The sequence below is a fragment of the Podarcis vaucheri genome, assembly GCF_965113315.1.
Source record: "Podarcis vaucheri genome assembly, chromosome: W".
Taxonomy (NCBI): Eukaryota; Metazoa; Chordata; class Lepidosauria; order Squamata; family Lacertidae; genus Podarcis; species Podarcis vaucheri.
Window position 1 is genome coordinate 30,770,379 of NC_138757.1, and position 24,448 is coordinate 30,794,826.

Sequence of the window (24,448 nt, forward strand, 5' to 3'; positions counted from 1 at the left end):
CGAATAATGACGTCCTAAAGGACACTATGAAGTTCTTTCGTGCCATGGATCTGATGTTTTCCAGCGATATTGAGCAGGGAGTGGTGCGCAGACAGTTAATGGCTTGCAAACAGGGGAGCCGATCTGTCCGTGAGTACTGGACTGAGTTCACCATGCTGGTTCACAGATTGGGGTGGGACTTATCGGCGGAACCCAATCAAATGCTGTTTGAAGAAGGGCTTGCTTCGGCTGTGAAAGACGAACTTTCCCGGGGCCCCAGGGCGGATTCTATGGACCAGCTGACCAAATCTGCGCTGACCATAGGAGCGCGCCAGGAGGCGGGAGCATTGGAGAGGCGGGAAGGGAAGGGGGAACGTTGGAAGGAGTTCCGCATTCCAGACATTCCAGAGCCAACTTTCCCGCCGGCAGAGCCGATGGAAATCGGAACAGCGCGCGCGCGCGCAGTTTCAAAGCCCAGTGAGGGGGGAAAGAAGGAGGGAAAAGGCGCCCGGAAATGCTATCTCTGCCAACAGCCAGGTCACTTTGCCAGAGTCTGCCCCCAGAGGAAGGAATGGCAAGGGATGGTGGGAGCTGTTGAGGGAAGAGAGGAAGAAATACCGGAGCAAGTAAAAGCCAACGCCTGGCTGCCACCGTCGGGGCACAGCAGCCAGGCCAAAGAACAGTGAAAGTGCCCACGCCAGAACCTCCTAAACCCGCCCTAGTGATAGAAGTGTCGCTAGAGCTGCCAAACGGACACCCTCTAAAGATATAGGCGCTGTTGGACTCAGGCAGCTCCTGCAATTTCATGAGCAAAGAGTTTGCAGCTGAACACCAGATACAGACGATCCCTGCAGGTGACCACGACCGATGGCAGGGAGCTGTTGGGAGGAGAAGTCAGCTTGCAGACCGTCCCAATGATAATGAAGGTGGCAAGGCACACCGAACTGATAGCGTTTAATGTGGCCACCTTGGGAGGAGCTCCCATTATTTTGGGGATGAGCTGGCTAGCGTTACATGATCCGCTGGTGGGCTGGCATCAGAGAGTGGTTTCCTTTGGTTCAGCACATTGCTTAGAACACTGCAAAGAGGGAAAGGGTTTGGCAGGGGCCCAAGCCACCCTAGCAGGGACTGAAGTAAAGGAGAACGTGAAGGTACCACGACAATACGCAGATCTCCGCGACGTCTTCAGCGAAAGGGAGGCTGACCAACTACCCCCGCATAGACCCTTTGACTGTCAAATCAATTTACTCCCTGGGGCACAGCTCCCAGTAGGCAAGTTGTATGCCATGTCAGACAGGGAGATGTTAGAACTGAGGGAGTTCATTTCATCCGAGAGTCCAGAGCGGTGGGAGGCAGCCCAGTGTTTTTTGTGGATAAAAAAAACACGGACAAGCGGAGACTTGTGTGTGACTTCAGGGCCTTGAATGCAGTGTCAGAACCAGTGGCCTTCCCTATGCCCAGGATTGACGACATTTTGACAAGGGTGCGGAAGGGAAAGATTTTCACAAAGCTGGACCTATGGGGGACATACAACATGATACGAATAAGGAAAGGGGATTAATGGAAAACCACCATGTTCACCCCTTTGGGGGCATTTGAATATTTAGTTATGCCCTTCGGCCTACAAGCAGGCTCCGCGTGCTTTCAATCGTTTATGAACCACGTACTGGGGCCTTTGCTTTACAAGAATTGCGTGGCCTTCTTAGATGACGTGTTGGTGTATTCTGAGAATGAGGAGCAGCATGTGAGAGACGTCAGAGAAGTGTTGAGCAGGCTGCAAGCCAACCAGCTGTGGGTGAAACTGGAGAAGTGTCAGTTTCATACCAAGGAGGTGGAATTCCTGGGGTATCGCCTGTCAGACAAGGGATTGGCCATGGATCCCGGCAAGGTCCAGGCGGTGCTGGAATGGAAAACACCCAAAACAAAGAAGGATGTGCAGAGGTTCCTAGGGTTTGGGAACTTCTATCGTAAGTTCATCTGAAACTTTGCCCACCTGACGGCGCCCATTACGGACTGTCTCAGCAGTAAGAAGAAATTCGTTTGGACTGAGGAGGCGGAGCGAGCATGTGAGGAACTAAAAAGGGCCTTCGACTCGGAAAAACAACTCCTGCATGTGGATTTACAAAAACCGATGAGAGGTGAAACGGACGCATCAGACAGAGCGATCGGGGCGGTGCTTCTGCAGCCAGGGGAGGAGGAGTCAGAGTGGAGACCGTGTGCCTTTTTTTCGCGAAAGCTGAACAAATCCGAGAGGAACTACACGGTGTATGACCGAGAACTACTTGCCATTCATGAGGCGTTCCGGAGATGGAGGCACCTGCTAATTGGCGCACAACATAAGGTGCAAGTTTGCACGTACCACAAGAACCTAGAGTATTGGAGAACGGCACGAGTGCTCAACCAACGGCAAGTGAGATGGGCCCAGGAGTTCTCCAAATTTAACTTTGAGATTTGTTACGTGCCAGGCCCAGAGAACATTAGGGCGGACGCTCTCTCACGCAAACCTGAATATTTGGAGGGGGAGGGAGCACCCGAAGAGAGACATGTCATTCCAGAGGACCGCTGGGTGTGTGGGGCGGCATTGGTGGGGCAAAGAGAACTGGTAGAGGGAACGGAGAATGATGAATACGCCCAGGACAAACTCAGGGGTCTCAGGAGGGAGGGAGACAAACCCGGAGGTTTTGAGGAGAGAAACGGGGCGTTGTATTACAAGGGAGCGCTGTATATACCCGAAGGAGAGTTGAGGGGGAAGGTACTCAAGCAGCTGCACGATAGCCCCACAGCGGGGCATTTTGGGCAACACAAAACCATGTGGTTGGTTACCAGGGAATTTTGGTGGCCCAAGGTCAGGGAAGATGTACGGGAGTATGTGAGAGGTTGTGACCAATGCCAGCGAGCCAAAGGGGAGAGGCGGGCGCCGGCGGGGTTATTAGAACCGCTACCCACACCTGAAAGACCATGGGAAGCAGTGTCAATAGATTTTATGACTGATCTGCCGAAGTCCAGAGGGAAAACAGCCATCATGGTTGTGGTAGACCTGTTAACCAAAATGGGCCACTTTATAGCCTGCTCACATGCTGTCACGGCAGAAGAAACAGCGAAATTGTTTGTAGAAAACGTTTTTGGGTTGCATGGCGCCCCCTTGAGGGTGGTTTCAGATCGAGGGAAACAATTTACTTCCAGGTTCTGGAGGAAGCTCATGAGCTTACTGCATGTAGAGGTCAATTTTTCGACTGCCCGGCATCCTGAAACCAACGGGCAGGCGGAAAGCGCCAATGGCATCCTCCAGCAATATCTGAGGTGTTATGTCAATGACAGAGAGAATGATTGGGTGGAGAAGCTGGCGTTGGCGGAATTTGCCTACAACAATGCGGAGAACGTGTCCACAGGGATGAGCCCCTTTTTGGCTAATTACGGGTGCCATCCCAGGGCTTTCCCAGGGGGGGAAGGGGAGAGATGGAGCGTCCCGGCTGCTGAACAGTTCGTAGAAGAAATGGAAGCGATCCATCGTCAGCTCCAACTCAACTTAGACAGGGCCAAGGAGTAGTATAAGAGGCAGGCAGACAAAAACAGAAGGGAAGGTGAAACCATTAGGGTGGGGGACCAGGTGTGGCTGTCAACCCAAGGGTTACCATTCAAAGGGGGTTGTAAGAAGTTAAGACCCAAAAGATTGGGCCCATTTGAAGTCACGCAACAGGTCAACCCAGTGGCTTTCAGACTCCGGTTACCGAACCACATGAAGCTGCACCCAGTTTTCCACAGGTCGTTGCTGTCACCGTATAAAGGGGACAGAGAAGGGAGGTTCACCAGGGGACCAGCAATGGAGGAAAGGGAACACAGCAGCCATGTGGCGGAGATCCTCGATTCCAGGTGGAAGGGAGATCAAGTGGAGTATTTGGTAATGTGGGAAGGGGAACCGGAGTCGGAAAACACCTGGGTCATGGCAGAGGATGTCAATGATGAGGTCTTAATAGAAACTTTTCATCAGAGGTTCCCACGTAAACCTCAGCCTGTAGCGAGGTTCCGGAGGGAATACTTTGCAACCACAGATGAGGAAGAGGAGTTGGAGGGGTTCACAGATTCCGAGGAGGACGAGGATTCAGCGACCCGGAACGGCAACCGATGGAGGGAAATGTTCGAGACGCCTGAAGATGAAGAGGATTCTTTTCGGGGTTTTACCTCCTCACCGCCCAGAGGAGAGGGAATGGGAGGGGGTGACGGGGGCCCTGGAGGGGAGGTGGATGAGGGACTACGATTTTACGCAGAAGCAGCTCATCATCCCTTCACAGAAGTCAACTACAGAATACATATTTAACACAAAGTTAACAAAAACAAAACAAGCATTCCCCCCCAAAAAACCAACATTGCTAAGTAAAGTCAAATATAAAATGCACATTTAAAACAGCAGAATTCCCAAGAGAATAAAATATGCTCATAAGCATGACACGGCTGTTTAGCAGGCACAAAAAGATGGGGCAAAAGTATCCAATAGTTTCTTGACAGGCCGAGCGATGTCCCTCTGGTCTCACCAGGAGCCTCTTTAGTAGAGCTGGTGTCTGGGCCCTGCCCCCCAGGCCAGGTGGAAAGGGCCTTGCAGGAAGCGGCCTTCACAACTCACAACCGGCCAAGGCCATCATGATGACACGCAGTTCAATAGGGCAAGGTTTCTGGCAGGTGGGCATCTAAAGCCTACCAGACTGTCCACGCAGACCTTGTTGGTCCACTTGCAACCTCTCTAGGTGGAGCAAAGTACTTCACGGTATTGATTGATGCTTTTTCCAGGTACATTCATGTGTTCATGCTCAAGCAGAAATCAGAAGCGTTTCCGAGGTTCAAGGAATTCTGTGCTTGGTTGCAAAATGTCCATGGAAAGCAACTGCAAAACCATTGGTTGGCTTTCATTGAGTTCTGTGGACACAGTAAAAAAAAGCTCCCATCTGGTTTCTCTCTGGATGTTCGGATTGTGGAACACAGATTTGCTCTCCACCGTAACCATGTCTCTCAGCATACCACTTTATTTCCCCCCAGATAGGTGGCTACTATTCACTTGTAGGAAGATGTGCTTATTTAGATTACAACATTGCAGTGGGAGCAAAAGCCACCTTTCTTCTCTCAAGAGGGTTAGTCGAGTTTCTGTTGTTACGGAAAAATCCAGGTGGGAGGCTGCTCAGAGCCCGTGGGTCCCTGCGGAACAAAAAAGGAGTCCAGCCACCAACCGGAGCAAATAGCGGAGACCAAAGTTTATCGCGCAACAGGTTCAGAGAGGAATTGAACCCCGAGAACAGGGTGACAAGGACTTTTAAAAGTTCCTATCTTATACTAGCAGACAGTTCGCTAAACATCACCACTCCATCAGAAAAGGGGAGGGTTAACTGTTGGTTTCTGCTCTCTTCACTGTGCAGCGGAAGTGCTTGTCACAGGACAATGTTTACATTCCACAGTCAGAGCACTGTTGGGTTTTCCCACGGGAATGGGAAGCTGGATGTGACGTACACTGGTTTCCTGTTTTTTCTCTCTTGTTCTCTCGGTGTTCTTCATTCCGAGGAGAAAGGATGGTTGCTTCTCTGCTCCCGCAGAGGCAAGATGCATATTTGTAAATTCTCTACAATGAACTGAAAATAAAGCAACAAAAAGCATGTGGCATGTACTATTCATCATTCCGTTGTGCAAACGGACTCTGCTATATCAACATTTTGGTTATGGGCCCAGAAAGACGTAAATCAAACTGAGGATTAAAGACTCCAGCGTTCGAGTCGGAATGCCGGCAGAGGTACAGAGGAACGGATCGCGTTATCTGCTCTGCGCGTCAAGTTTGATTGATGAAGGTGTGTGCTCATGCTCCCGGAGCAGCCTGGCAGCCTGCCAGCTCCTAGTTTATGGTTTTATGGCTGGACTTTGAACTTTTAAAGCCGTTTTGCCGTGTTACAGGCAAGGCTCCAAAAGGCACAAGCTCACAGGCTTGGATGGCTGGGGAAAACGAAAGTACTTTTACAAGTGCTTTTGGCTGAAGCTGCAGGACTGTGACGCAGCTTGTTTTAAGCAGCAGAAAATGGCTAACTCAAAGCTGGTTGATGATTTTGGGATTCCTAAGCTCAATAAGAATAATTACACAGAATGGGTGTTATATGCAGAGGCAGTTCTGCGGAAAGAAGGTCTGTTTAATGTTATTACAGACAACCCCCCAGCTCCAATTACAGCTGATTGGAATGCTAAGGATTCCAAAGCACGGGGAACGCTTACGTTGATAGTATCCCCAGAAGAGCTCTGTCTGTTGCGTGGAAAGACCACAGCCAGAGAAATTTGGGACACTTTAAGACAGGCTCACTTGAGGACAGAAGCTGGTTCCTCAATGTACTACTATGCCAAGCTGCATGATATGGCTCTTGCTGAAGGTGGAGATGTGCGTAAACACCTGATGGAGATGCAAAATCTGAGACATGAGTTGCAGCAGAGAGGACTCAACTTTCCAGAGGCTGTGTATTCCTTCATGATACTACATTCTTTGGGTCCAAGTTGGGAGTCCGTTGCCACTCAGATTGCTGTTCAACCAACTGCTCAGCTCACAGTAGCCTATGTTACTGCCGTGATCCAGAATGAAGCAGATCGCCGGGGTGCTAGCTGCATGGGTAAAGGGGAGTCTTCACAGACGTCATCCCAGAGTGCAGTGGAACCACCAGAGGGCGCCAAAGCTTTGAAGGCAGTGAAATGCTACTCGTGTGGACGTCTAGGCCATATGAAGAGGGAATGCAAATATCCCAGGGCCAAGACAGAGCAGCGCAGCGGAGGTTCATCGCGTGGAAAAGGCCAAAGCAAAGGCAAAGGTCCGGTGTCCAGGACAACGCAGCACCAGGCAATGGTCTCACGCTTCACTCCAAAGGTCGCAAAGGTCCAGAAGACGTCTAGATCTTTCTTCGTTGTTGATTCAGCAGCTACACACCACATGTGCAACGATAAAAGACTGTTCGTGTCTTTTACACCGCAGGAAGGTGCGATTCACCAGGCGGATGACCACACGATTCCCAGTCAAGGCTACGGAACTGTTGTTCTTCACAGTCTGGACTTAGAGATACATGATGTACTTTATGTTCCAGATGCCACACACAATCTTCTAAGTGTGATGCAGCTGAATGAACGGAACATTGACGTTTCCTTCAAGAACAAGAAATGCACCATCACAAAGAAAGACGATTATGTATTGCATGCTGAATGTGTTGATCGTTTGTTTGTCTTGTATTTTGATGATGTTGTGCAGAATGATACTTGTTGCATTGCAGGTTCTAACAAAAGTTTGCATGCAGGATGTATTCATGATTTTCACAGGAAATTTGGTCATTTGCATTTTGAGGCAGTATCTAAAATGCCTACTTTGGTTGAAGGTATGACTATTAAACCCTGCAGGTACCACATGAAGTGCAAGGCATGCGCAGCAAACAAGGTGAAAATGGCTGCGAAAGGTAAGGTGTCTAGTAGGCAAGCTACAGAACCATACCAGATTGTTCATGCTGATTTAGTTGGTCCACTATCGCCCTCTTTAGGTGGCAATAGATTCTTCATGGTTCTCATTGATGCATTTTCCAGGTATATTTATGTGTATAATCTCAAGCAGAAATCAGAGGCTTTTCCAAGGTTCAAGGAATTCTGTGCTTGGTTGGAAAATGTGCATGGTAAGAAGATAAAAATTCTTTTCACAGATCGCGGGGGAGAATTCACTTCTCAGCAGTTTGAAGCTTTTCTGACTGAGAAAGGAATTCAACACGATTTGTCCAGTCCTCGCTCGCCATGGCAGAATGGACTTTGCGAAAGGGCAAATCAAACATTGCTTCAAGGGTTAAAAACCTTGCTGCATGATGCAAATCTTCCAGAGAGTTATTGGGCCGAAGCTCTCTCATGTTTTCTTTACAGTTACAATCGCAGGTTATCTTCAGCGATTGGTTGTACCCCCTATGAGAAGATGTTTGGCAAGAAACCATACATCAAACACATGAGAATTTTTGGTTCAGATATGTGGATTCATTCACCACAAAGCTCCAAATTAGGCAAACGTGGATTGCATGGTATCTTTCTAGGTTATCAGAAAGGTTCTTACAGAATAATGATGACTGACTCTAAGACAATTAGGCTCACAAGAAGTGTTGAGTACAATGCCAAGTGGGGGGAGAACGTGGGAATTTTCCAATGTTATCCTGATTACAGTGATGAGACTGAGGATAAGCAGCCACAACAACCCACACCCACTGATGAAGGTTCTGATTCTGAGTCTGAAACTGAATCGGATACTTCAGAGGATTTCAAGAGTGCGAAAGCCTCTATGCGACCCTCTGAAAGCTCTGATCAGGAACTGGAAGAACCATTGTTCACAATAGGTCACTTTTCTCCTAAGAAGGAAGAGGAGAGTGTTGAAGACTTAAGGCTGATTCGCAGGTCACAAAGAGCCACAAAAGGCAGACCTCCAAAGAGATTTGCTGATGAATTTGCTAAGACAGCAGTAGCAGATGTTAAAAGCTCCAAGAAGGTATTTGAACCTTCCTGTTTCCAAGAAATCCAGGATTTGGATTCTAAGGAAGCTGAGCCTTGGTTAAATGCTATGAAGGCTGAGCTTGATTCCTTAGAAAAGAACAAAACTTGGGAACTAGTTCCAGTAGTTCCAGGAATGAAACTGCTTGGAAGCAAATGGGTCTTCAAAGCGAAGACTGATCAAAATGGCAAGATAGTCAGACACAAAGCCAGATTGGTAGCCAGAGGTTTTGCACAGGTACCAGGTGAAGACTATCACGAGACCTACTCACCCACGGTGAGGTATGAGAGCATAAGGCTTATGCTCAAGCTAGCTGCAGAGGAGAATCTACACATTAGTCACCACGATGTAAATACAGCTTTTTTGTACGGATCTCTAGGTGAATCACTTTATATGCATCCACCTGATGGCGTACAGGTAAAACAGGGATTTGTTTGTGCTCTGAAGAAGTCCCTTTATGGTCTCAAACAAAGTGCACGGTGTTGGAACACAAAACTCACTGAAGCATTGTTTTCTCTAGGTTTTCAGCAAGGGAAAGCTGATCCATGTGTGTTTGTCAAAGAGGAGGGGCAAAAGAAGCTGTATTGTTTGTTTTATGTTGATGATATTTTATTCTTTTGGAAAGATGTCACAATGTACAATAATGCCCTAGCTCAACTGAAAGAGCACTTTGACATGAAAGATCTTGGTGAGGTAAACAATTACCTATCTCTGGAAATAGAGAAAGATCAAAGTGGTAACATTCTAGTACACCAGTCACGGAAAATTGCTGATGTGTTAAGCAAACTGAACCTGATGGATGCTAACCCTGTAGACACACCGATGACAACAGGTTATCAGGTAGAAGACACTGAAGAAGCATTTTCTGACACTACACTGTACAGAAGTGTGCTAGGCAAGCTAAACTTCATTGCCAGATGTTCAAGACCTGACATTGCTGTTAGCTGTAATTTGCTAAGCAGACAAGTTAACAATCCTACTGTTAAGGATTGGAAAGCTCTGAAACGCATAGCACGCTATTTGAAAGGCACTATGCATTACAGACTAAGATTTAACAATCAGAAGTCTGGTGGTCTTGAGATTTTTGCAGATGCAAGTTTTGGAAGTGACACTACAGACAGGAAAAGTACGTCTGGAGTTTGCTACATGTACAATCAGGGTCTATTTGATTGGTCATGCAAGAAGCAAACAACAATTAGCTTAAGTACTTGTGAAGCTGAACTGAATGCACTGTCTTATTCACTAAAGGATTGTGAATGGTTGTTACAATTGTGCAAAGACATGAAAATTCCTGTCAAATGTCCAATCCAGGTTTATCAGGACAACAAAGCATGTTTGGCTTTGCTGAATTCGGAAAGTTGTAAGCAAAGCACGAAGCACTTGCAATTGAAGGTGCAACATGCTAGGGAACATATTCAGAAGGGACTCGTAACGGTGTCCTATATGCCAGGTAATGAAATTCCTGCTGATGTATTGTCCAAGATTGTATCAAAGGATCAACACTGTACCTATGTACAGAAGTTGGGTTTGTACTGATATTGTACGAACACGCTGCCCAGTGATGTTCACAGAAAGGGGGAGGATGTTGGTTTCTGCTCTCTTCACTGTGCAGCGGAAGTGCTTGTCACAGGACAATGTTTACATTCCACAGTCAGAGCACTGTTGGGTTTTCCCACGGGAATGGGAAGCTGGATGTGACGTACACTGGTTTCCTGTTTTTTCTCTCTTGTTCTCTCGGTGTTCTTCATTCCGAGGAGAAAGGATGGTTGCTTCTCTGCTCCCGCAGAGGCAAGATGCATATTTGTAAATTCTCTACAATGAACTGAAAATAAAGCAACAAAAAGCATGTGGCATGTACTATTCATCATTCCGTTGTGCAAACGGACTCTGCTATATCAACATTAACATAGGAGGAATGTGTTGGGGTAACATGCAAATACATTTTCCCAATATGTCTTGGGAAATCCGCTCCACTTCCCAGTGGGGAGGAGTTGCGGTGGACCACATGGCCACCCACTCCCCACCAGGGGCGGGGGACTCTGTCCCCCGTTGCCTATGGGATCCCGGCCACGTCAGAGCCCGGCCAGCCAACCCCCAGAGAACTTCCTCTTTGGCTCGCTTCCTCAATCACCCGCCCTCCCTCCCTATTTTGCAGGTTAGGCAATGGCCTTGCTATGCACTTTGGTTGGTCGCCTTGGTTGTCCGAGGGGCCTGGTAGGAATTTTTCCACTTGGCAAATTGGTACTGGACACTTGGGTTTCACCTACCTCGTAGCAATCGTCACAACTTTGTTAGGGTTGCGGTTAGGCATTGTTTGACCTTATGTGGAGGAGGGGAGGTGTGGCCACCACCTGCCCCTCCATGCTTAAGGGTATTCCGTTACAGGAATCCGGGGGTATTTATCTATTCTGAAGCCCGGCTGGGGGGCTAAGGCCATGACACGACCCCGACGGGAGCACCAGGGGGAGCTTGAGTTGGTTCACATCGACAGGGCTCCCCCTACCGGCGGCTTACCCTTACTGGGACTTCCTGCACAATGGGCAGGAGTCAGATATAGTCAGGTCCAATCAATACCTAAGCCAATACCGCTCACATTCGCCGAAGAATTGATGCTTTTGAATTCTGCTGCTGGAGAAAACTCTTGAGAGTCCCATGGACTGCAAGAAGATCAAACCTATCCATTCTGAAGGAAATCAGCCCTGAGTGCTCACTGGAAGGACAGATCCTGAAGCTGAGGCTCCAAGACTTTGGCCACCTCAGGAGAAGAGAAGACTCCCTGGAAAAGACCCTGATGTTGGGAAAGATGGGGGGCACTAGGAGAAGGGGACGGCAGAGGACGAGATGGTGGGACAGTGTTCTCGAAGCTACCAGCATGAGCTTGAGCAAAGTGTGGGAGGCAGTGGAAGACAGGAGGGCCTGGCGTGCTCTGGTCTAGGGGGTCACGCAGAGTCGGACACGACTAAACAACATCTACTTTTGATTGGATTAACAGGGTAACGAGGTTTCGATTGACTCGGTCCGTTGTTCTCGCAGCGGGAGCTGTCATCACCTTGTCAGCGCTCAGTGGAGCGTGCAAAACAGCTGGAGCTGAGCTGCCTCTGCAGAGCCACGGCATTGCTGCGATTCAGCGCCATCTGATTGGCTAGAGCGCATCCTCATGCAAATACATTGTTCATTCATCAAATACATCGATCGTGTATAGCATCGGGATACGGGGTCAGAAATGGCGCTTTCTTCTCGGGGTTTTGGACTTTTGTGCGGTGCTTGGTGCAACGTTGTGACGGGGCGAGGGGAGCCCTAGTGTGGCAGGGTTCCCTTGAGGTCATCGCCTCAGGCTCTACGTCTCTTACTCGGGAGTAAGACTTCGTTCATATGCCCTCCCCCCTCCATTCCGTAACACTCTTCATATGGACTTCATGGAGTGTGCACTCTTGCAGGGTCTGCTTCCAGAAACTACTATTGCAGATGTAGATATTTTGGCAGAAATGGTTTACAAATATGCACGATGGCAAGCAGGCAGACAGGAACAGTTACAAAGCAACCTTGGTCCTGCCTAGCCTGGAAGCTGTTTCCAACTAGTGAACTAGAAACCTTTCAGCAACCTTTACAACCATCTACAAACCCCGAAATTTGAAGGATTCTCTAATTTCAGCTGTGTCTTGGCTCTGTGCTCGCAAGTGTTCTAGTGACTTTCAGGTAACTTGGAAAGCATGGTAATGATGTCTTGCTTCTGAAGAATGATATTTTCCCCAGTCTGACTTAGTTATCCTGGTGATGATTCAGCTAGATGTTGTACACGCTGATCATAGTCCAGAAGGGGTTTGTTGTCTTGGCCTTGCTTTGGCTTACTGAGATCTGTCTTCTCCCTATAGGTGCTCATTCTAAAATGGATAATTGTAACGTTTGACTTCATTGATCAGAAGGAAAATATGAATGCTCTCTATGGTTTCTTCTTCCGCTTATTACAATATGAGAAATTGGTAAGATAAAAAGGAATGTGTTATTTTGAAGGAACTAGCTTTTATTCTGACATTAACCCAAATCAAACAATAAAGAGTACTTTCCGACCACACAACAGGACACCATGTGAAAAGTGGGGCCTTAAATACATTTGAATCAAATACATTTGGAACAAGTGATTGTTACATTTAAGGAACATTCTCTAGGCGATGAGAGTGGGGGGAAATACAAAAACCCATTCGGATACATTTGGATACATTTAAAAAGTACAGCATTCTGAGGAAAAATACATTCAGATCCATTCTTAAAGTCAATGAGAAAGATACGGAAAAAAGGATACGATTCCATACAGCGAAAAATGATACATACATCACAGAAGGGGCGGCCTACAACAGACTCCTGTCTGGCAGGAAACCTGTTGATGGGTTTACCTGGCTGTTCATGGGTTTACCTGCATATTCTTTTGTGATGAGAACTACTTACGGTATTTATGTATGTGTTTATATCTTAGACCTTCTAATTCTCCTAGCACCAGGAATTGACCAGATGGTGCAGGATGCCCCCCCCCCCAAGTATCTGTTGGAAGCAGATTTAGGAGTGGGGGGTGGAAGCACCTACTGGTGGGGAGCACACTTCTTCTGGGGATGTTTCCTCCTCCTCCTCCTCCTCCTCCCACTTCTCCCTGGGGCCTCAAGATGAGAAGTCAGGCTGGAAGTCTCCTCGGAGAAGACAAAGGAGCAAGCATGGCTGCCTTTCCTCTTCTCCAGACCAGTTGGACGAGAAACCTTTCCCGTCCCAGTTCTGCAGTGGTTTTCAAGCAGTGTGCTGTGGCAGCTGGGGTGCCTTGAATGATGGTCAGGGGTGCCGCGGGAGACACTGGCCTCTGTCCCTCTTTCCTTCCCTCCCTCCTCGGATGCCATCTCTGCCTCCCCAAGGCTTGTCCAGCTGTTCTCCCCCAGAGAATGGTGCCTCTGGGGCTGGCCAGGGGGTGTGGGCTGCCAGGAGCTGAGGCGGCCTCAGAGGAAGCAATCCAACTGGTGAGGGGCCCTTGCTGTTGGGAATGGACAGGCAAGTCCCAGGGCCCTTTAATATATCAACAACAAATAAACACAATAAGGCTATAATGATACAATCTGAATCATTAGGGGTGCATTGCAGCAGTCAATGCAAATCTCCATGAGTCGCCTTTCAGCCAGAAGCTCTGCAGCACAGGTGGTTCTGATGATTCCCCTGTAAGGAAGGCTTACAATGTAGGAGGCTTTGGGGCTTTGCGAGAGGGGGGAAAGTGGGGACATCATAGAAGTATGCATGATGTGGGAAAGGGGCAGAGCGATGTTTCCTCCTCTTAATATCAGAACCTGGATCTCTTTAAGAAAGCGGAATGATGGCAGATTCAGGCCAGACACAGAGGGCCTAGTGACACTGAAATTTCCTCCTTTCAGAGGCACTGAGGGGGATGGCTTTAAGAAAGGATTCGTCAAATTCATTCGTCAAATTAGACCATGTTGCACCTCCAGCCGCAGAGGCAGTCTACCTCTGCCTACCCGTTGCGGGTGTCCCCAGTGGGGAGAGGGGGGCTGCATTTGGAGTCTGCTTGGGGCTTCCCTTGGACATCTGCTGGGCTGCTGAGAGCTGGACTAGATGGGCCTTGGTCTGATCCTGCAGGGCTGTGTCAATAAGAGCCTGGAGTATGGCTGCTTCGCGAGCAATTCAGGGAACAGTAGTGCAGAGTTGCATCTCCCAGGGAAGGGGCACGTGCTCAGCAAAGCTGTCTCTTGCTTCTGGTCCTAAGAGTTGGGGTGGGGAAATGGAGGAAAGGGGTGCAGCCTTCTGTAGAGGCCGGAGTCTCTCCCCTGCCTCTCTCTGCCACCTCTGAGGTGCCCGAAAAGGCAGATAGCAGAGGAAGCGAACAAATAGTCACGTTCATCTGTACTGGCTCAGTATGCCCTATTCTGACAGATGCTGCCTTTCATATTCACGCCCAAGAGCCTTTCCACTCCAGAGATCTGGGGCTGAACCCGGGATCTGCACGCCAAGGCTGGAGTGCCAGCTGGCCACGTTGGGCGCCTGCCTGGAGAGTGGAAGCCGGGGGTTCGAGGGACATCGCGCTGCGCGTGGCAACCCCCACCCAACCCGACGTCCTCCTCCGCCTGAATCCCGCTTCCCCTGGGACGCACTTCCCATCCTGGAGCGGCTGGGGTGGGAGCGCTCCCCACCCCCCTTTCCAGACTCTCCTCGTTCTTCTTCTTCATGCCTCGGGTGTTTTCCTGAGTGTATCTTCAGAACAACCCTCTGTGAGGGAGGCTAAGCTGGCCCAAGGACTGGCCCAAGGTACATCAGCCAAGTTGCCAAGGCCAGCATTTAAGACCACGCACCCTTACCCCTCAGTTGATAAAGCCGGGATGAGTCATGCTAGCAGCCCCTGGCCTTGATGGGCTTTGAGGCAGCCCAGTCCCCTTGTCTGCAAGCAGGCTGCCTCCTGGGAGGAGCAGCACTTTTCTCACGGGACAGAAGCGCACGACTTCCCCCTCCCACTTGCCGCCCGCCCCAGTCTTTCTCCGGCGGCTCAGTTTAGCGGCTCATCCCAGGTGGGAATTCGGGTGGCGCTGCTTGCAGAAGGAGAAGTGGCTGGCGCTAGCGGACACTCCCATTGTTCTTCTCAGGTAGGACTTCCGGGATCCAGACGAACGTTTTACCAAAAAGTATGGCTTGACTACTGATTTCCCATTTAAAGGATGGCAAAAAGACCTAAGTTTGGAGGACAGGTGAAAAAAAACACGAATTACATTTAAAGTTCTGTGAGATGCAAAGGAAAGCTTGCGTTTTAAACTTGGATTTTACAGCTTGTTGCTTGGTGCGGTTAACGGAATGGGGATATTGAGAAAGAAGAGACTTGGAATTAGAAGGTTAGGATTTCAGGGTTAGATGGCTTGGATATTTGTGGTAGATCAAGTCAGAGTAAATGCGCACCTTGAGAACCACTGTATTAGACGTGTGTGGTGTACTAAGAATCTGAAAATAAATATAAAGTTAGTTTATACGCAAAGACTCTGTTTCACCAGAAGACACTTTTTATAGGCAAAAGGGTGACGGATAAAGAGAAATGGTTAATCTACTGAGAATTCTTAAAGTGGAAACGGGGAGATTGTAAAATTTAAACAAGGGGTTTCTCTTTTACACTTAATAAAAGAGGGTTGGGGTGTTGTTTATGGGTTAGAATCATAGAATCATAGAATCATAGAGTTGGAAGAGACCACAAGGGCCATCGAGTCCAACCCCCTGCCAAGCAGGAAACACCATCAGAGCACTCCTGACATATGGTTGTCAAGCCTCTGCTTAAAGACCTCCAAAGAAGGAGACTCCACCACACTCCTTGGCAGCAAATTCCACCGTCGAACAGCTCTTACTGTCAGGAAGTTCTTCCTAATGTTTAGGTGGAATCTTCTTTCTTGTAGTTTGGATCCATTGCTCCGTGTCCGCTTCTCTGGAGCAGCAGAAAACAACCTTTCTCCCTCCTCTATGTGACATCCTTTTATATATTTGAACATGGCTATCATATCACCCCTTAACCTCCTCTTCTCCAGGCTAAACATGCCCAGCTCCCTTAGCCGTTCCTCATAAGGCATCGTTTCCAGGCCTTTGACCATTTTGGTTGCCCTCCTCTGGACACGTTCCAGTTTGTCAGTGTCCTTCTTGAATTGTGGTGCCCAGAACTGGACACAGTACTCCAGGTGAGGTCTGACCAGAGCAGAATACAGTGGCACTATTACTTCCCTTGATCTAGATGCTATACTCCTATTGATGCAGCCCAGAATTGCATTGGCTTTTTTAGCTGCCGCGTCACACTGTTGGCTCATGTCAAGTTTGTGGTTCTTTTTCCGGGGGGGGGGGGATTGCTGTTGCTGATGATAATTTTTTTTCTCTTTAGTTTGGATTATATGATTTACGTGGAATCTTATTATTTATGTGGGTTTTTTTTCAATTTCGTTGTGTACTTTTTGATATTTTGTTCATTGTTTACGACTAGTTTTGTTATGTTTGCAGTTGTCTAATATTTTATTTTTTTGTAAGCTGCCTTGCACATGGTTTAAAATTTGGAAAGGCAACATACAAATAAATGATTGACTGATTGAGAGATTCTAGTTGGAAATGAAGACTTGGGGTATGGAAGAGTGGAAGACGGGTTTTGAGATACAATTGTGCACATCATGTGATATCAAAAATGTACAAACTTTTGTTGAAATCCTAAATGGAAGAGGAACAGATTAAAAAGTGCATGATTAAAGGGGCAAGATTTTCTCTTTTTTTTAGTTATATTGTACAGTTGGAATAGTGGTAACATATGTGGACTAAAGAGTTAAAATAATAATTGAGTTATGACTTAAAATAGACTTTTATATATATATATATATATATATTTAAGTATTGTTGGTATCTAACTCCCGAGAAGTTATTTAGAATACATGAAAACATACCAAATGTTTGTTGGAAATGCCAAGAAGATGAAGGGACATTTTCTCGTGCTTGGTGGACATGTGAAATAGCTTAAAACATCTGAGATACAAATACATACATTGTTTTTGAAGGTTCCTATTCAACTGTTGGGACTTACCGATACACAGAAAGCCTTTCCTGACTATAGCGCTGCAGCAGCTCCCAGCCAAGTGCTAGGAAATGTTCCCCAGCAGATGGCATGCTAGGAGGTCCTGCACCACTGGGTTTTTCAGTTATTCAGAGAAATTGTGGATTTTAGGACTTAGAAATGGGTCAGCAGCTTCATTTGGCACTGCCAGAAAAGACTGCCACTTCAAATTCTGTCTCTAACGCGTATAATAATTTGGCTGGCTGGCTTTCCCTAGCCACTCTGGGCGGCTTCCAGCAAAAGATTAAAAATACATTAAAACATCAGTCATTAAAAGCTTCCCTAAACAGGGCAGCCTTCAGATGTCTTCTAAATGTCACATACTTGTTTATTTCTTTGGCATCTGGTGGGAGGGCGTTCCACAGGGCGGGCGCCAGTACCGAGAAGCCCTCTGCCTGGTTCCCTGTAACTTCGCTTCTCGCAATGAGGGAACCACCAGAAGGCCCTCAGCGCTGGACCTCAGTGTCCGGGATGACCGATGGGGCTATATTGAAGCACAATAGGTGGTGGTGTAGGGACTTTGCGCAGGTGATCGATGGTCAAAGAAAAGGCAACCTTTGTGCTGTTTTATGTCAGGAGTTGGGAATTCTAGAAGTAGTACTCCTTTTTGCACGTTCTTACTTCCTGTACTGCTTGAATGGAAGAGGAGAACTTCACTTACTAATTAATTAATTATGTTAAGCGAGGCAAATGTTAGGTCAGGAAGCTCAGCGCAGTATACCTGAAGGAGCATCTCCACCCCCATCCTTCAGTCCGGAGGTCCTCCTCCGAGGGTCTTCTGGTGGTTCCCTCCCCGCGAGAAGCGAGGTTGCAGGGAACCAGGCAGAGGGAGGGCCTTCTCGGTGGTGGCAGCCTCTCTGTGGAACGCCCTCCCTGCAGGTGACAAGGAGATGAGCAACTATCAAACCTCTGGAAGGCAGCCCTTTATAGGGAGGCTTTGAATGTTTGTTGTTGTAATATGTGTTGGAAGTCGCCCAGAGAGGCTGGGGAAACCCAGTGAGGTGGGTGGGGTACAAATAACACAATTACATTTATAGCCCCCATTTCCTGCAAGGAGGTCAAGTTGGTGTGCAGAGTTCCCCCTCCCCAATTTTATCCTCACAACAGCCCTTTGAGGTAGGTTAGGCTGAGCGTGAGTGCCTGGCCCAGGGTCACCCAGTTAGCTTCAGGGCTGAGTTTGAATGCCTGCCCCCAGCATTCCTCCTCTGCAAGGCCTGCCTCCTCCCATGACAAAGTCTGCTCACACACTCTGAAGCCCCCATGGATGGCTGAGGCAGGTAAGGTTGTCTGTGTTGGAGGAGGGCTGGAGCAGGCAAGGTGAGCCATGCCCCCAAAGGAGGCAGCTGCAGCAGCCCCCTCCTCCTGCTACCCTCCAGGAACAGGGCGGGGAGGGACCAGCCCCCAGGAAGGACATGTTTGCCTCCCTCTGCAGTGCTCAGAACAAGAGGGGAATGAGGCCACCCAGGCCCTCTGGAGCACAGAAGGGCTCACCATCCTTGACTTTCCCCCTTCAACTGCCTTTTTACCCAATCCCTCATTTTGAGGAAGTCTCCTCTTTTGAAGTCAAATGTGACTGTTCTGGATTTCCTTAGCAATTGTCCACTTCCATACTGTGTATGTTGAGTCTGATAGCACTGTGGTCACTGTTCCCATTTGATTCAACCACACCTACATCTTGTCAGTTGAGAGCATCAGGCAGAGCACCCAGCACCTACCGAATCCTTTTTTTATTCCAGCAGGTCTTTTTAACGGAAGTCTGATGTCATCCATGTTAACTTTTTCTGCAATGTATTTCTCGTGTGTCACTTCAGAGATGATTATAGTCAAGTGGTGTATAAGCTGCTTAAATAGTAAATGGTTGAATGCAATTTTAAAAATAATAATTGTATAACAAGGGGGAAAGCATACTTGTATCTGACCATATTTTAATGGGCACAGACTTTGATAAATAGCATCCTAGCCATAGGCTAATTTTGTGGAGTTTAAAGCTAAGCATACAAGTTCTGAAAGCATGCTTTGAAATCCATATGAACTCTAGTATGCTGTCGGGGGAAGAGGGAGGGGGAAGAGGAAGGATGTGGTTGGCTGAAATCAAGTCCGATCCTGTACAGATAAATCACTAGTGGAAGCGCCAACAGAAACGTGTACAGATTCCACACGATCATGAGGAAGCCTGAATCTGGGCAGGACCTTGTCTCTTTGCCTGTCCTTTGTGGCTGCTCCACCCAGGTCTGAGACACCTTCCAGAGTGAAACAGTGATGGGGGGGGGGGGAGGCAAGAGGATGGAGCTGTTGGGAAACTGCCAGGGAGATATAGTCCATCATGGCCCCAAGCCGGCTGCCGGACATCCATCGATCTCCCGTAGACAGGCAGATCCAGCAGTTAGCGACACGAAGCCTCAGAAACAGATTGCCACATTCCAGGCTTGTGCACACTGTTTATCAGCAGAAACACATGCAGAAAGCTGCACCGCAGAAGAGCATATTTAGAGCATATTTACAGACTTTATTTAGCGTTGAACCGAACAAAGGAAAACATGACCGTTCTGAGTCAGCGTCTCTGACCGACTGCAAAATCGAAAGGAACAGCAGAACATAAACATCCTGTGAACAGGACATGCGCAGACTCTGTGACTTACAAAGCCTGCTCCCTTTTAAGGTGGAACGGAAATATCCTAACATCCTCCCCCTTTCCGTGTAACCTGTAGTACCTGTGGTTCAACCCAATTGCAACCTTTGTACATAAACCTTAAGTTGTTCTCTGTTAACAACCTTAGACAACAGATCAGCAGGAATTTCATTTCCTGCCATGTAGGACACCTGAATGAGTCCTTTCTGAATACACTCTCTTGCACGATGTAGCTTAATCTGCAAGTACTTGGTTCTCTGCTTGCAACTCTCGGAGTTCAGCAAAGCCAAACACGATCTATTGTCTTGATACACTTGTATAGGACATTTCACAGACACTCTGATGTCCTTAAACAGTTGCATCAACCATTCACAATCCATGAGTGAAAATGACAGAGCATTGAGTTCTGCTTCACAGGAACTTAGGCTCACTGTTGTCTGCTTCTTGCACAACCAGTCAAACAGGCAGTGGTTGTACATGTAGCATACTCCAGAAGTGCTTGTACCATCCGTGGTGTCACTTCCAAAACTTGCATCTGCAAAGATTTCAAGACCTCCAGTCTTCTGACTGGTGAACCTCAGCCTGTAGTGCATAGTCCCTTTCAAATAGCGGGCTATGCGCTTCAGAGCTTTCCAATTCTGAACCGTAGGATTGTTGGCATGTCTGCTAAGCAGATTACAGCTTACAGCTATGTCAGGTCTTGAACATCTGGCAATGAAATTCAGCTTGCCTAGAATGCATCTGTATAGCGTTGTGTCAGAAAACGCTTCAGCAGTACTGTCTACCTGGTAACCTGTCACCATCGGTGTGTCTGCTGGGTTTGCATCAACCAAATTCAACCTGGTTAATACATCAGCAATTTTCTGTGTTTGGTGTACCAGAAAATTACCTGCTCGGTCCCTCTCCACCTGCAGAGAAAGATAGTTGGATACCTCACCAAGATCCTTCATGTCAAAGTGCTCCTTCAGTTGAGCTAGGGTGCTTTGATAAAAAGCCTGATTCTTCCAAAACATCAGAAGATCATCAACAAAACATAAACAATACAGTTTGTTTTGCCCCTCCTCCTTGACAAACACACATGGATCAGCTTTGCCCTGGTGAAAACCTAGAGAAAGCAATGTCTCAGTGAGTTTTGTGTTCCAACACCTGGCACTCTGCTTGAGACCATATAAGGATTTCCGCAGTTTACAGACCATTCCCTTCTGTATCTGCACCCCATCAGGTGGAAGCATGAACAGCTCCTCGTTCAAAATCCCGTACAAAAAAGCTGTATTAATGTCATGATGGGTAACATGCAGTTTCTCCTCCGCAGCAATCTTGAGCATCAGCCGAATGCTCTCATATTTGACTGTGGGTGAGTAGGTCTCGTGGTAATCCTGTCCTGGTACCTGTGAAAAACCTCTGGCAACCAATCTGGCTTTGTGTCTGACTACCTTGCCATTCTGGTCTGTCTTGGCCTTGAAGACCCATTTGCTGCCAACCAGTCTCATCCCTGGGACTACCGGTACCAGTTCCCAAGTTTGGTTCCTGTTCAAGGAATCAACTTCAGCCTTCATGGCATTTAGCCAAGGCTCAGCATCTTTAGAGGTTAACTCCTGAACCTCTTTGAAGCTTGAAGGTTCCCACACCTTCTCTGAGCTACTAAGAACAGCAGTTGCTGTCTTAGCAAACTCATCAGCAAATCTCTTTGGAGGTTTGCCCTTCGTGGCTCTCTCAGATCTGTGTACTAGACGCAAGTCTTCTGGACTCATCTCCTCTTTCTTAGGAGAAAAGCGACCAATGGTGAACAGTGGTTCTTCCAGTTCACTGTCAGACGCATCAGATGGTCTGACTGAGGCCTTTGCGCTCTTGTATTCTGCTGTGTCATCACTGTCACTGACACCAGCAGCAGCGCCGCCCACTGAACTGGAATCCGAACTCTGATCATCATCATCATCATCATCCTCATCATCCTCATCAGCTTCCTCAGCTTTAGCTGCTTGCTTGACATCACCTTCATCCTCCTCTGGGTAACTCTGGAAAATTCCCACATTTTCCCCCCACTTGGGATTGTACTCAACACTCCTTGTGAACTTAATGGATTTAGAGTTAGTCATCCATACCCTGTATGCACCTTTTTCGTACCCCATGAACAAACCATGTGCCCCACGCTTCCCAAGCTTGTTGGTTTGTGGGGAGTGTACCCACATGTCAGAACCAAAGATTTTCATGTGTTTGATGTTGGGTTTCTTGCCAAACATCTTCTCATAGGGGGTACAACCAATAGGTGATGACAATCTGCGATTAAAGGAGTAAACAAAATTCCCCAAAGCTTCCCCCCAAAACTTATCAGGGAGATTGGCATCATGCAACAAGGTTTTGATCCCTTGCAGCAATGTCTGATTTGCTCGCTCCGCAAGCCCATTCATCCATGGCGATCTGGGCGTTGACATGTCATGCTGGATTCCCTTCTCAGTCAGGAAAGCTTCAAACTGCTGAGAAGTGAACTCCCCGCCCCGATCGGTAAACAAAGAGCCAATACGTTTACCATGAACATTCTCCAACCAAACACAGAATGCCTTAAACTTCGGAAACGCTTGCAGTTTCTGTTCGAGCAAAAACACATGAATGTACCTGGAAAAAGAATCAATTAGAACCATGAAGTACCTTGCTCCCCCTAAAGAGGGCGCAAGTGGACCAACCAGGTCCGCATGCACTAGCTGGTAGGGTTTGGAGGCCTGCCTGCTAGACTCCTTGCCTTTGGGAGCAACCTTCACCTTGTTCTCTGCACAAGATACACATTTCATGTGAAATTTACAGGGTTTGATGTTCAAACCTTCAACCACCTCTGGCATCTTGGCCAGTGCCTTCCAAGAGAGGTGACAAAACCTTCAATGCGCATCGTGAATGCAACCTGCATGAAGAACTTTGTTAGTTTGTGCAACACAACAAGAATCAGCATTAGACACAACAGCACTAGTGTTGTCATAAGTTATATGGAACAAACCATCCATAAACTTTGCATGCAAATAGTCCTCTTTGCCTTTACTGATGACACAGACGCTCCTCTTGAAGGAAATTTGAAAACCACGCCCAGTAAGCTGTGGGACACTGAGCAAGTTGCTTGCAGCTCCTGGAACAAAAAGTACATTACTGATGGTAGTGTGCAGACTTGCAAGTTTCACAGTCCCTTCTCCTGCAATTTGCAACGTCCTTCCATCAGCCAGGTGGATCTCACCTTCCTGAGGCTTGAAGGAGATAAACAGGTGGCGATCCTTCGTGACGTGGCGGCTCGCACCTGAATCAACAACAAATCTGCCTTTGGCTGTTGGAGCAGTCTTTTCAGCAAGCAAACCCTTGTTTTCCACCGGTGTGGGCTTTTGCAGCTTGCCCCCCTGCTCCTGGCCAGCAGACGTGCCTTTAGCCTTTGGTGAAGCTGTGCCAGCAAACATAGCCTTGTTTTTCCCTGGCGCGGGCTCTTCACCCTCCCTCTGCTTCTGGCCATCTGCAGACGCCTGCCTCTGTTTACCTTTGCCTTTCCGGCCTCTGCAAAGGCGATGACCTTGGTTCCCACGAGAAACAGAGCTCTCAGCTGCCGACTCCTTGGCTCCCCCTGGAGGCTGGAATGCTGCCTGGGATGACGTGATGGTCAGCTCCCCCTGCAGCCTGCAACCGGTGCCCTCAGCATCCCTGCATTCACTCGCATTCTGGGAAACAGCCAGGACCTCCGATGCAGTCAAACTCTGGGCTGGGATGACTGGCTGGTGAGCAGCTTTCAAAGCATTCCACATCTTACGTGCAGTGGTGTTGCCAGCAAGCGTCTTAATTTCCTCAAGAGATACGGATAAGACTATTACGTCTATCGCCTTCGAATCATCGGCTTTCCATCTCTCTGTCAGAGGAACCGAGGGGGCCTCAAATACGGTATGCCACACCCCAAACTGACGCAGCAAACTTTCACACCATTTTGCCCAGGTTTCATAATTCTGTCCATGTAACTTAGGACACTCATTTGCCTCAGAAGCTTGGAAAAACTCCATTTCAGCTTTTCGTTTGAGCCGGGAGTCTTATTAACTTCAGAGACTCCTTATCTTGGCAGCTCATTAATCACGAACTCTCTGGCTCGGCTCCCAGAGCCATTAATCTGCCGGAGCTCCAAAGGCTCCTTGCCGAGGTAAACAGAAAAGCCTCCTTTTTTTTTTTTGCTTTCCCCCCATACCTCTCAGACGCAGTCTGTTGCAGTTTTACTCTCCTGTAGGTGCTGTGAATCTGGGCCCGAAACCTTGTTGTTGGGAAACTGCCAGGGAGATATAGTCCATCATGGCCCCAAGCCGGCTGCCGGACATCCATCGATCTCCCGTAGACAGGCAGATCCAGCAGTTAGCAACACGAAGCCTCAGAAATAGATTGCCACATCTTAGGCTTGTGCACACTGTTTATCAGCAGAAACACATGCAGAAAGCTGCACCGCAGAAGAGCATATTTAGAGCATATTTACAGACTTTATTTAGCGTTGAACCGAACAAAGGAAAACATGACCGTTCTGAGTCAGCGTCTCTGACCGACTGCAAAATCGAAAGGAACAGCAGAACATAAACATCCTGTGAACAGGACATGCGCAGACTCTGTGACTCACAAAGCCTGCTCCCTTTTAAGGTGGAACGGAAATATCCTAACAGGAGCCATCTAAACCCCTCTGCGGGTACTTTGAAAATAGACTCCTTTTGTCTGGATCTTCCCCGCG